We start from the raw sequence: 14,405 nt of genomic DNA, 5'->3' as shown, positions 1-14,405 counted from the left end.
GTTTTGGCTATTTTACGTCCTTTATATCCCTACATATTATTTAAGGCCAATTTATCACGCAAAAAAATACTCCTGGGATTTTGATTGGAATTGCATCAAATCTATACATAAATATAGGGACAAATGATATCCTAACATTTTCCATACTAGAAGCATGGTATATATCTCTATTTATTTAGGTCATCTTTAATTTCTCTTAGCAACAATTTATCGTCTTTATTGTGCTGATTTTGTACATATTTCGTTAAATAATCCCTCAGTATTTCATGTTTTTGATGATGTCGGAAAAAGTGAAAAAACATGCGGTTATTTGCAACTATTCCTTAATAGCTATGAACAGAATAATTATGGTTTATGTGAATTTACTTGAATTATCTTGGCATTAATGAGTTGAATCTGATTTTTACACTATCACAAGCTTAAAACATCTTATTAAAAATTAAGAGGGATAGTATATTCCAAATATTACTTTTTAGTAGAATATTCTGTTCTGAACGTACCTCTAGTTTTATAGGGCATGCACGCATGCAGACACACATTTTTTAAGTCAAATTAAGGTACCATAAGTAGAAACAAGTATCAGACTTACACTCCCAAAATTCTGAAAATGTACTATTCTTCTGCAAAGAAATACACTTCAAGTGTCACCCAAAGAGGAGCACAGCATCCAGAAAAGCAAGGAAACATGACATTGCAATATTATTCACAATAGCAAAGATACAAATCAACTTAAGTTTCCATGGATGGATAAATGTGATCTATATACACAATGGAATACTATTCTACCTTAAAAAAGAAGAAAATCTTGTCAGTTGTGATGACATGGATGAACCTGGAGAACATTATGCTATGTCAGATAAGCCAGACACAGAAAGACAAGTACTGCATGATCTTACTTATACATGGAATGTACAATAGTCAAACTCATAGCAATAAAGAGTAGAATAGTGGTTGCCGGGATGTGGGAAGTGGGAAAAATCGGGGAGATTTTGATCAAACTTTGAGTCATAAGATCAACAAGTTCTGAGAATCTAATTTACAGCGTGGGTGGTGATGGATATGTTAACAAATTTGATTGTGGTAATAACCACACCATGTATATGTATACCAAATCATCATTTTGTACACCTTAAATGTCTTTATTTGTCAGTTAATTTTTTTTCTTGTTCTTTTTTTTATAAAAGAAGCATGTTATTCAACATAACCTCCTTGATAACGGCCTGGAATGATAGTTCCAATATATTCCAAACTATCACATGCTCAGTTTTTTTTTTTCCTGTACTGAATGACTATAGTAATGACTAAGCTGTATGCTTAATAAGAGGCAGAAAGACTGAAAATTTAATGGTTTAAAAACTTGAATCCAGGGCTTCAACATTTGGTGAAAATTGAGAGGGAATGTTAATATTTTAATTCATGATGATTAAGCAAATAAAATATAACAATAAAAATTGTAAGGATTTATAAAAAATTCAAAATGGACTAGTAGGGATAATTCAAAGAACTTGTGGTGATTCTCGAGGAAGAATATTGATCTTAACAAAACATTGGCATCTACAATGTGTTTGTCACAAATTCCATGACATAACTGACAGACTATTTGGGGGCATTGTGTTATCTCTAATTATTTTAATTAAGGAGTAATTTATAAAATATTTGTAACTTCAGAAGTGATGCATATGATCATAGATACTTATAGTTGAGGCTTAAAATCCCTCTTAGCATCTGAAATAGCAAATTATACTTTTTACAAATATTCTGAAATTGAGAAACAGTAAAGTGTAATAGAAATGTTTATACTGATGAAAAGTTATACTTCCAATTAACTTGTACAGCAATTTGAACACTAATGGTTAAATATCATTTGTTCTTGTGGAGTGAGAGGGTTGAAGGAGAGGGTCACAGAATGTAATAATAAAATTACTACTCATTTTATAGCTTATATAACACTGAATTCTGCCACATAAAAAGTGGAATGTCAATGTTACTATACTCCCCTCCAAGAAAATGATATAAAAAAATGTGTCATCATCCACAAATGTAGATGAGCTGGGCAAGAGTTAGCAGAGAAGTTCTTTATCATTTCCATGCAGAGTCAGCCTGTTTCATTACTGACTGCCAAAAAATTGATGTCCTGGTTGAAGAGGCTGACCAAGTACTTTATGTCTCCTAGATTACTTTAAAAAGGAGGGGCTGTGGGGAGAATAGGAGGAGGCGAAGGCCATTAGTTGTTGGCAAAAAGCAGAGTATGTAGCAGCAAGCTAAGTAGAGTGGTTGTAAGATAACTATTAGAAGCTTACAGTTTATCAGGAGGTTAATTGGAAAAAAGAGAAAATAAATCACTGGCATAGAAGAGAGGTCTAGAGAGGACATTTATAAAGTAAGCAAAGTGCAAATAAAGTGCAGAACAGGAGACAGAGGGAAAGTGTCATCCTACTTTCCTGGAGATGGAGAATTGTGAATTAAGAAATACCCACCAAAACTGATGAAATTAACATTTTTTAATATAAACACATATGGTTTGTTCAAATACCTAATATAAAGAGCATCAGACAGAAACTGCACTGAAGTAATTTTGAGTGTTTGAAAGGTCTACAGCTTTGATGAAATGAAAATTTTGAGATGGGGATTTTTAAATATTAATCTATCATTGCTTTAAAATCTTATCATATGCAGTAATGTGAATCATCATTAATATTAGTCAACATTTTCCTATTCACAGATCCCTATCATTGCTTTCATTAAATGAACATTGCAGATAAATCAGTGACATTTTCCTTCCAAGATCTAGTTGGATATTGTAAATAAATGACCTGAAAGTCACCTTAACTTTGGGTAATGCTCAGATCAAGTCAATATCTATAATACAAGAATGCATTTTCATTCATTAAAGAAATAACCGTAAACTCAAATATCGAAAAAATCACCACCCTTCCTTAGGGTTTAGAACGAAGCTTTACTCTCTACTTCCTTTTTAGTCAGAGAGAAAAATATCTTTTTATTTTTTACTTCTCTTAAAAACTATTTTAAAGTGATCTTCAGCACTTATGTAAACAATCTCAATACCCGCTCAGAAGTCAATTTCTTGGAACCTTCTGGGGGTCTGTTAAAATTAAGTGCATAGTTGTATTATAGCACTAAACTTAAAATTATTTCTTAGAAAGTCGAATGTGATAACTGACAACTTTAATTTTATTGATTACTACATCCCCCAGATGAAAAATCAAATACATTATTTCTGATGTTTGTTTTAGAAATTTTCGCAGAAGATACACAGAAAAGTGAAATAGTAATACTATTTAAGGGAAAAAATGAAGTAAGGAAGAAAAGATAAAGAGAGACAGAGAGATTGAGAGAGAGTGAGGTAGAGAAAGAGATGAGAAAGACTGAAAGAAAGAAAAGAAAGTGAGAAAAAGGGAAAGAAAAAGAAGAAAGAGAAAGAAAGAGAAAGACAAAGAATGAAAGAAAGAAAGACAAAGAATGAAAGAAATAAGAAAGAAAGAGGAAGGAAGGAAGGAAAGGAGGAAGGAAGGAAGGAAAGAAGGAAGGAAGGAAAGAAAAGAAAGAGAAAGAGGAAGGGAGGAAGGAAGGAAGGGAGGGGGGAGGGAGGAAAGAAATATGGAAAGAAAGAAAGAAGAAAAAGAAAGAAAAATAGAGAAAGAGAAGAAAAGAAAGAAAGAAAAATAGAGAAAGAGAAGAAAAAGAAAGGAAGGAAGGAAGGAAAAGGAAGAAAGAGGAAAAAAGAAAGAAAGAGACAAACTGGGCAATATAGCATGGAAAAGTGGCAAAGACAATGGGCAAATCTTGGGTATGTCATTTAGTGTTTTTATGACTCTGGGAAACTCTTTGCTTCAATTTCCCCTTGTGTAAATGAAGATATGTTCACATGTAATTTATGGTGTGACAGTTTTATAAGATAATGAATGTCAAGTGCATAGAATAACGTCTGCGTATGAGGGTGCACACAGACACATGCGGGCACACACACATATTTTCTGTTATTATTGGCTAAAGACTGACAAGGGCTGATGATTACATTATATTTACAAATAACAAAACTAACTAGAATTATTTTCAGTTTAGAGATTCACAATAGATAACAAAACTTAACATTTTTTCCTAATTTGTGAAGACAGCCTGGGATATAGGTCTATGAGAATGTAAAAACTGTCTCCAATAATCATGACGTAGGAATAGTATTGCCTGGTAAGGTCTCCCATGATGACATACATGTTCTATAATCTCTACTGTCCAGTTTGGTGGCTACTAGCTTCATGTAACTCTTGAGTTCTTGAAATGTGGCTAGTACAACTAAGGAACTCAGTTTTTAACTTTAATTAATTTAAATATAAAGAAAAATAAAGAGAAAGAGAAGAAAGAGAAAGAAAGTAAATAAATATAAAAAGAAGGAAAGAAAGAAAAGAAAGAAAGAAAGAGAAAAAAAGAAAGAAAGAAAGAAAGAAAGAAAGAAAGAAAGAAAGAAAGAAAGAAAGAAAGAAAGAAAGAAGGCTCATGTGTCTAGTAGCTAAAATATTGAACATCACACGTGTGTGGAATACAATGGAGACTTGGCAATATATTTTTAAATTGTTCTTTTTTTGACAGGTTATGAAAAGATCGCACATGTCACATAATATAGAAAGATGTTGCACAAGTTATAAAAAGATTGTCAACAGTCACATGGTATAGAAACAATAAGAAGAGAATAATGACTATAATTTCAAAATTTATAAGAAATACCCACTCAAAACCTTAGTAAATTTTCTTTAAGATTTTAATGTGTATGTGTAAACATTCTATGTACTTTTACATTTTGAATACTTGGTATTATAATGTACACACAGCAGAAAAATCAGGGAATTTGAAAAAATGTGGACTTAGCCCATTCAATATATTTTGTGATACTGAGTCTCTCTAAAAATGGAGACAAATTAATTTTGTATTTCAAGAAAAGATATAACCAACTTCAGACTCAAATTGAGAGAGATTACACAAAATGACTAATGAATACTCCTCAAAATTGTCAAGGTCATGAAAGACAAGAAAATTTGGGGGAGCTGCCACAGATTGAAGCAATGTGGAATGCTAAATTGGGTTCTAGAACAGAAAAAGAGAAACAATGTATTAGGAGAAAAAAGTGGTGAAATCTGAATAAGATCTTGGTATAGTCTGAATATCTGTGTTCCCTCCAAATTCATGTATTAAAATCTTAACTCTCAAGGTGATGGTATTAGGAAGTGAGCTTTGGGAAGTGAATAGGTCATGAGGGCAGAGCCCTCATAAATGGGGTTTCTCACACCTTCCACCACGTGAGGATGCAGCAAAAAGGTAATCATCTATGAACCAGAAAGGGGATCCTGACCAGATATTGAATCTGTCAGCACTTTGGTCTTGTATTTCTCAGCCTCCAGGACATACAGTTCTGGAGTAAGGTGCTGACAGATCTCAGCAATACAATTCTGCTGTTTATAAGACACCCAGTATTTTGTTACAGCAGCCAGAATAGTCTGGTGATTAGTTCATAGTATGGTGGATGGTAATTGCTTTAAGTTTATGCAAATTGTCACTACTGTCACAAGATAGTAGTGAAGTAAACAATGAGACTTTTAGTTGTTATTGTTAAACTTAGCCAGAAATTAAGATTATGAAGGCTCTAGAGCACCATGCTAAATGATTTTTATTTTATCTTTAAGGTTTTGGGGATGCAATATGGATTTTAAGCAGTGTCATCATAATTAGACTTTGAAAACAATCATTCTACTGAAATATGGAGAAAAATTAGTAAACTTATTTGATTTATCCAGGAAGACCAAAAACGAGCTTTGGTAGGAAATTGTAAAAATATTTATGAATGCTAGTCTACTCCTATTACAGTGACAGTAATGTTTGGGGAGATGAAGTTCCAGAGAGTCAAGGGTAAATCATTGGCATGCCTTATAAACCACCTAGATTTTAGGAATAAGAGTAGGTAACTGGTAGAATAAGGAAAAACAAGGCTTCTGACACAAATGGACAATGGGGATTACCTTCAAATAAATAAAGGAGTTAAGTTGATGAGATAAAAGGTCTATCAAGAATGTTGTGACTATAAACCAAAACAACATAAACAACAAAAAATATGTCTAGTAGTCAGTTAATTACAAAGGATTACGTATCAAGGATAAAGTTATGTATGGGCACGTGATTTAGAAGCTATTAATAAATAGATTCTAGTTGAAAAATTTTGTTAATAGAAAGTATACACCACAAGAAGAAGTAAGAAGAGTGTTGAATAGCAATCACAGGATAGATTGAAGAAGCATCAAAGATGACATTAATGATGTCAAATGCTGATGATCAGGCAAGATATTGACTCCATGACCTTCTCGCAAACAGATGTGGCCAAATGACAAGGATCCACACAATGTCATGAGGGAAAGGGCAAATGGGAGACGATAAAATCAGAATGGCAACTGTAATTGACTCTTCCGAGAAGAGGCCAAGTCTGTTTCTACAGTTGAATACAATGGCTGACCCAGATTATTTTTAAACACTCTTAGTGACTCTAAAATCTCATAAAAGTGATTTTGGTGGAGCCATTGCATTGTTTCCCTATATGATATATATGTAGACTGAGTGATCCGAATACTTAAATGGTATGATCTTACAAGAACCATGTCCTTTTCTAATTCTCTAATCAGTATACACGTTAATGCTGTTACCCACCATGAGCAGGGAGGTTATTAGCATGCCATTGTTATATGATTTGTCATAGTGTTGGACGAGAACAAAAATTTCAACAGTTCCCTTTTTCTCTACCCAAGTAATAATAACACTTCTTAGCTCCTTTCTATTTATTTCTACATTAAAATGTTATAAATGAAATGCAGTCTAAGTTTTAGTTCCCATGGTGTATATACTTTACTTTCAATTATATTTAAAATAAACTATTAAAGATTATGTTAAGTACCTTCAATTTTTGCTAAAAGTGTTATTATAAAATTGTGTGAAATGTGCAAATCACATTGCAGAAAAGGTTTCTCTGGCCCATTTAAAAATTATTTCTTGTATGTCCCTTGACATGTCAATGAATAATGAACATAAAGGAACAACAGGTGTCTACTTGCTTCAATGAGAAGGAATTGCTAGTTTCCTGAAAGTGGTTCAACCTTTCTTTATGTTGATATCAATATACTGATTTTTATTTTTTCTCCACTGTTCCTCTTCTCTCTCTATTTTCCTCTTCCTACTCCATCACACACACACATACGTGGGCAAAGACAGACATTTTGATTAACTAATCTATTATAGCAAGATTAGACACCATGTGTATCCATACAATTTTTAAAAATTTCTTGAGAAACATTGAAATGTATTGGTTGTGTATATTACTAACTATGTGGTCATTTTCATTGATTATAAAGAAGTTTGTTTTTAGAAAATAGATTATCTTAAGCATTTTAAAAAACATGTCCTATTCTTGGGCTATCTTTAATAATCCACTCTTTGAAAACATAGACTTTTATTAAGCTATCCCCTTACTTGAAACAAGTTTTTTGTTCTTTACATTTCCTCAAAACATTTTCTACAGATTTACACATGTTAAAGTAATAGTGATGATGATGATGATGATGATGAAAACTTATCTTTGCATTTTACCATGAGAAAAAAAATCTCTCTCAGAGATGTTCAAATATATACAGGCTATTGAAAAAGAATGTCATTTTAAATTTATTTTAGACACACTTTTGAATTTAAAAGATAGTTAATAAGTCTTTATTGCTAATCTTTTACATGGAAGACACAAAGGTGATATTTATGTCAATGTTGGTGCTGCTAGACCAGGGGCTGAAGATTGAGAACTACTGCTTTATACATATTTCTTTTCTTTTCTTTTCTTTTCTTTTCTTTTCTTTTCTTTTCTTTTCTTTTCTTTCTTTCTTTTTTTTAGATGGAGTCGTGCTCTGTCGCCCAGGCTGGGATGCAGTGGCACGATCTCAACTCACTGCAACCTCTGCTTCCCAAGTTCAAGCATTTCTCTGCCTCAGCCTCCCAAGTAGCTGGGATCACAGCCACCAAGCCTGGCTATTTTTTCTTTTTCTTTTTTTTTTTTTTTTTGCATTTTTAGTAGAGACGGGATTTCACCAAGTTGGCCAGGCTGGACTTGAACTCTTGACTTCGTGATCCACCTGCCTCGGCCTCACAAAGTGCTGGGATTACAGGCGTGAGCCACCGCCTCTGTATATTTATATACAAAGGCTTCTCACTGGCCACTTGTACCACCAGTATCACCTGTCTTCCTTCACCCACCTGTCAGTTCTTTAGTCGTGATCCCTCATGAGTGAATGTGATTTATCTCTCATATACCCCAACAGGACATTCTACTTTTATAACCTTAGCATTTATATTGCACATTTAGATTACAAATTCCACGGGGGCAGAAATCTGTGTTGGCCATCACTAACTGCTGAGCCTAATGCCTGGTACTTAGTATTGAGATTAGCACGTATTTATTGAATGACTATTTTGAAAATTCAAATTTACTCTTAGTGAATAGCCATATTTTAAAATGCTATTGTATGTTCCTTGTAATTTATGTTAGGCCCTGGATTTTAGAGATCATTTTCAAATGTTATTGCTGGCCTAATACATTGAGCAAGTATGAATTTCAGCCTGGATTTTAATGTATATACTACTTTCTTTTGAATTCCTAGTGCTATTTTTATTTTATTCCTTATTACACATACCATAAATAAAAATTATTAGGAAGTATTTCAATATGTATTTAGAAGACATTGCATTTATTTGGATCTGTATGCTATTGAATCAACCTTTTCAAATGGCTGATTTGAGAACCGCAATTGTGTATTAGAGTGGTTTTTATTCAGGTGTTTTAGAATGATGTTCCAAAAAGATACTTGTATTCTAGAAAATGTATCTAAAACAATGAAAAATTCTTAGAAATAAATAAAAATATTCTTAAATTCTTAAAGAAATAGAAAGTGTCACAATATCACATTGAGTTGAAACTATGTGCTATTCTGGAAAAGCCATATTTGTTTCTAAACAATAAATCTGATAATATTAAAAGTACTTAGTTATACTAAACTTAGCTGAGGAGAAATTTGAGTTTGAAGGAAAAAGGACTGGCCAGATCTTACTCAGCTTAGAAATTTCGCAAATGAGAATGAAGACAAAGGAGATTAAATCATTTACTCCAAACCACAACACTATTTACTTAATGGCACAGCTGGGAAAAGAGGGCCGCTTTCTTTAATTCAGAATTACAGCTAGTTTTTAATTAAAATACATCTTGCTTTCATTACTATGCTTCCAAATTATAATTCTACTGGTGACCTAATCGTTTATCTTCCCTAAATAAATATATTTAGCTTAATCTGAATATTTACAGGTGAAATACGATTAGGATACACTCATTAGTTAGATAGTTAAATGTAATTTGTGCCTGATAAGCAAGAAAGGTAAATTTGTAAGGAGACCAATTAGGCTACATTTACATTACTGTAAATAATGCATGCGGTAGATGCTAAATCTAGAGTACATGACATTGTACTCTACCTTGTGCTGTACTATACAACTCTATCCATTGAGTAGATGATCCATAAAACATATTTATATGCACCTAATATTTCAGAGCCTAAGTTTAATTTTTCCTTTCTATAAAATGGAGGCATTGGACCCTCTGCCTTTTAAGATTTCATCTGATTTTTTTAAAACTTATTCCTAGTCCCATCTGATTTTAAAGAATATCTGATGCTGTGGCAAAGCAGAGAATGTTAAATCCTAAATGATAGTATCATATATTGGTGCAGCAGAATTTCGGAAGACCTGATTACTTTCAGCCCTTGCCTCCTTGTCATTGATCTCTGCTTGTAGGTCAATTCTTCACACACTCAGAGTTACAACCCCTAATAAAATAACAAGATGACACAGTGCAAAAACCTCAACCAACTTTCTAAAAAATACACAAGAACATCAAACAGGAAAGAAATAAGCAACATTTACATTGAAAGCTAAAAAAGAAATAAAACTGTATAGCATAGAAATTTGGGTAAGCGCTAGTGGATAGAGAAACATGGAATTTTAATAATAAAAGTTATTCGAAGATAGTAAGATGGTGAGAGAGTTAAGTCTAGGCCCGAGGCTTACAATCGACAACCCATGAAAACAAAAGAGAATCAGTGGAAACCATGGTAAAGGTACTAAGCTGTGAAAGAACTTGATATTCTAAACTGAAAGAATATATGAATCAAGGAGAAGAGAGGCAAAAGGTGATACTAGAAATGTAAGTAGGATATTTGAAGGAGTTTGTTGATCGTACTGTTTTATGCTGGGTACAATGAGAAACACTGAAGGGTTTTATCAAAGGGTAACATCTTAAATAAAGTACCGTAAATGCTGAAGTAATTGTGGAACATTTAGAAAGTTGTCACAGTAGTCCATGAAGGAAATGATGATTAGGTAATGGTTGCCGCAAATAGAAAGAAATGCACAGACTATAGATATTCTTTTGCGATAAAACAGAACTTGGATGTGTGTGTGAGAAAAGTGATATAATGCCCCCGGTTTCAGCTTTCTTCAGTGTTGTAGTGGTTTCCTATTCTGAAATGCGGAACACAAGAGAACATACTTTGGAGAAAAGTTGTCAGTTATATTTTGGGTACTTTATGTTAGATGACTCATTGTAGATATCAAATATGCTGTTGATCTTATGAAACTAGAATTCAGAAAGGAAGTTTAGACTGAAGACATAAGCTTCGAATGTAAGTTTATGGATAGACTTTAAAACAAGAGAAGCCAATATAATTTTGTAGAGAAAAAATGTAACTCATATACTTATGGATTAGTGAAATTGTGCTTATAAAGACTTGGTAACAAAGTTTGAAAATTCTGTTGATATAATGATATATGAAAATAAAAGAATACAGACTTGTATATAAAGTATCCAATTATGTATGAATAGAAAGAAAAAGTCTGAAAGTAAATATATAAGAATTTCAGTAGTTGTCTGTACCTATTGGAACTTTGGAAAAGGTTTTGTGGTCTTCTTTCTACTTTTTAAAATTTTATGCTAAGTGTTCCTTTAAAACAATGGAATTTAATTTTTAATTACTAGATTTTTGGTTAAATGTTGTATATAAGTCAGCCATATTCATTGCCTCTGTCTCCAATATACCAATAAAATAGCCATAAAGAGTAAAAGAAGGAATAAAACCAAGTGAGTAAATAGCATATTTATCAGGATCAGATAAGAGTTTTAAAATTAATTATTAAAAAAACAGAAAAGAGTACTGTTAAATAATTGAGCCTACAATCTAAACACCTACCACAAATTTATAATAAAAATATGTAACAATGAGCCTTATTAACCTAATACTATATTATTATAATTAACATAATTTTTTAGATGTAACTAAATACTAAGAGTTTTATTTTATTTTTTTGTGTGTCTATGTTGCCCTCTTGAATTTTCTAAATAAATAGAAATCACAAATATATGCTTTTAATTTGGAAGCTTCTTCTTTTGTTGTGTTTTATTTTTGTTTTAAACCTCAAGTGTATTGGTCAAATTGGTTTACTTCTTTTTTTAATTTTTTTTTTTATACTAGGGTACCTGTGCACAACGTGCAGGTTTGTTACATACGTATACATGTGCCATGTTGGTTTGCTGCACCCATCAGCTCATTAGGTGTTTTTCCTAACGCTATCCCTCTCCCAACCCCACAGCCCCCAACAGGCCCTGGTGTGTGATGTTCCCCTTCCTGTGTGCATGTGTTCTCGTTGCTCAACTCCCATTTATGAGTGAGAATATACAGTGTTTGGTTTTCTGTCCTTGTGATATTTTGCTGAGAATGATGGTTTACAGCTTCATCCATGTCCCTGCAAAGTACATGAACTCATCCTTTTTTATGGCTGCATAGCATTCCATGGTGTATATGTGCCATATTTTCTTTATCCAGTCTATTATTGATGGACATTTGGGTTGGTTCTAAGTATTTGCTATTGTGAACAGTGCTGCAATAAACATACGTGTGCATGTGTCTTTATAGTGGCATGATTTATAATCCTTTGGGTATATACCCAGTAATGGGATTACTGGGTCAAATGATATTTCTAGTTCCAGATCCTTGAAGAATCACCACACTGTCTTCCACAATGGTTGAACTAATTTACACTCCCACCAATAGTGTAAAAGCATTCCTATTTCTCCACCTCCTCTCCAGCATCTGTTGTTTCCTGACTTTTTAATGATCACCATTCTAACTGGCATGAGATGGTATCTCACTGTGGTTTTGGTTTATATTTCTCTGATGATCAGTGATGATGAGAATTTTTTTGTATGTCTGTTGGCTGCATAAATGTCTTCTTTTGATAAGTGTCTATTCATATCTTTTGCCCACTTTTTGATGGTGTTGTTTTTTTTTCTCATAAATTTGTTTAAGTTCTTTGTAGATTTTGGATATTAGCCCTTTGTCAGATGGATAGATTGCCAAAATTTTCTCCCATTCTGTAGGTTGCCTGTTCACTCTGATGATAGCTTCTTTTGCTGTGCAGAAATTCTTTGGTTTAAACAGATCCCATTTGCCTATTTTGGCTTTTGTTGCCATTGCTTTTGGTGTTTTAGACATGAAGTCTTTGCCCATGCCTATGTCCTGAATGGTATTGCCCAGGTTTTCTTCTAGGGTTTTTATGGTTTTAGGTCTTACATTTAAGTCTTTTATCCATCTTGAGTTAATTTTTGTATAAGGTGTAAAGGAGGGATCCAGTTTCAGCTTTTTGCATGTGGCTACCCAGTTTTCCCAACACCATTTATTAAATAGGGAATCCTATCCCCATTGCTTTTTTTTGGTCAGGTTTGTCAAAGATCAGATGGTTGTAGATGTGTGGTGTTATTTCTGAGGCCTCTTTTCTGTTCCATGTATTCCATTGGTCTATATATCTGTTTTGGTACCAGTGCCATGCTGTTTGCTTACTGAAGCCTTGTAGTATAGTTTGAAATCAGGTAGTGTGATGCTTCCAGCTTTGTTATTTTTGCTTAGGATTGTCTTGGATATGTGGGCCCTTTTTGGGTTCCATGTAAAACATAAAGTAGTTTTTTCCAATTCTGTGAAAAAAGTCAGTGAAAGCTTGATGAAGATAGCATTGAATCTATAAATTACCTTGAGCAGTATGGCCATTTTGATAATATTGATTCTTCCTATCTATGAGCATGGAATGTTCTTCCATGTGTTTGTGTCCTATTTTATTTCGCTGAACAATGGTTTGTAGTTCTCTTGAAGAGATCCTTCACATCCCTTGTTAGTTGGATTCTTAGGTATTTTATTCTCTTTGTAGTAATTGTGAATGGGAGTTCAGTCATGATTTGGCGCTCTATTTGTCTGTTCTTGGTGTATAGGAATGCTTGTGATTTCTGCACATTGATTTTGCATCCTGAGACTTTGCTGAAGTTGCTTATCAGCTGAAGGAGATTTTGGGCTGAGACGATGGGGTTTTCAAAATATACAATCATGTCATCTGCAAACAGAGACAATTTGACTTCCTCTTTTCCTAATTGAATACCCTTTATTTCTTTTTCTTGCCTGATTGCCCTGGCCAGAACTTCCAACAATATGTTGAATAGGAGTGGTGAGAGAGAGCATCCTTGTCTTGTGCCAGTTTTCAAAGGGAATGCTTCCAGCTTTTGCCCATTCAGTATGATATTGGATGTGGGTTTGTCATAAATAGCTCTTATTATTTTGAGATACATTCCATCGATACCTAGTTTATTGAGAGTTTTTAGCATGAAAGGCCGTTGAATTTTGTCAAAGGCCTTTTCTGCATCTATTGAGATAATCATGTGGCTTTTGTTGTTAGTTCTGTTTGTGTGATGGATTACATTTATTGATTTGCATATGTTGAACCAGCCTTGCATCCCAGAGATGAAGCTGACTTCATCATGGTGGATAAACTTTTTGATGTGCTGATGGATTCGGTTTGCCAGTATTTTATTGAGGATTTTCGCATTGATGTTCATCTGGGATATTGGACTAAAATTCACTTTTTGTTGTGTCTCTGCCAGGCTTTGGTGTCAGGATGATGCTGGCCTCATAAAATGAGATAGGGATGATTCCTTCTTTTTCTATTGATTGGAATAGTTTCAGAAGGAATGGTACCAGCTCCTCTTTGTATCTCTGATAGCATTCAGCTATGAATCCATCTGGTCCTGGACTTTTTTTAGTTTTAGGCTATTAATTATTGCCTCAATTTCAGAACCTCTTATTGGTCTATTCAGAGGTTCAACTTATTCCTGGTTTAATCTTGGGAGGGTATTTGTGTCCAGGAATTTATCCATTTCTTCTAGATTTTCTAGTTTATTTGCGTAGAGTTGTTTGTAGTATTCTCTGATGGTAGTTTGTATTTCTGTG

This window comes from Chlorocebus sabaeus, chromosome 25 (assembly GCF_047675955.1).
Source record: "Chlorocebus sabaeus isolate Y175 chromosome 25, mChlSab1.0.hap1, whole genome shotgun sequence".
In the NCBI taxonomy this organism is placed as follows: Eukaryota; Metazoa; Chordata; class Mammalia; order Primates; family Cercopithecidae; genus Chlorocebus; species Chlorocebus sabaeus.
The sequence above is the reverse complement of the archived record's forward strand: the minus strand, read 5'-3'. Positions refer to the sequence as shown.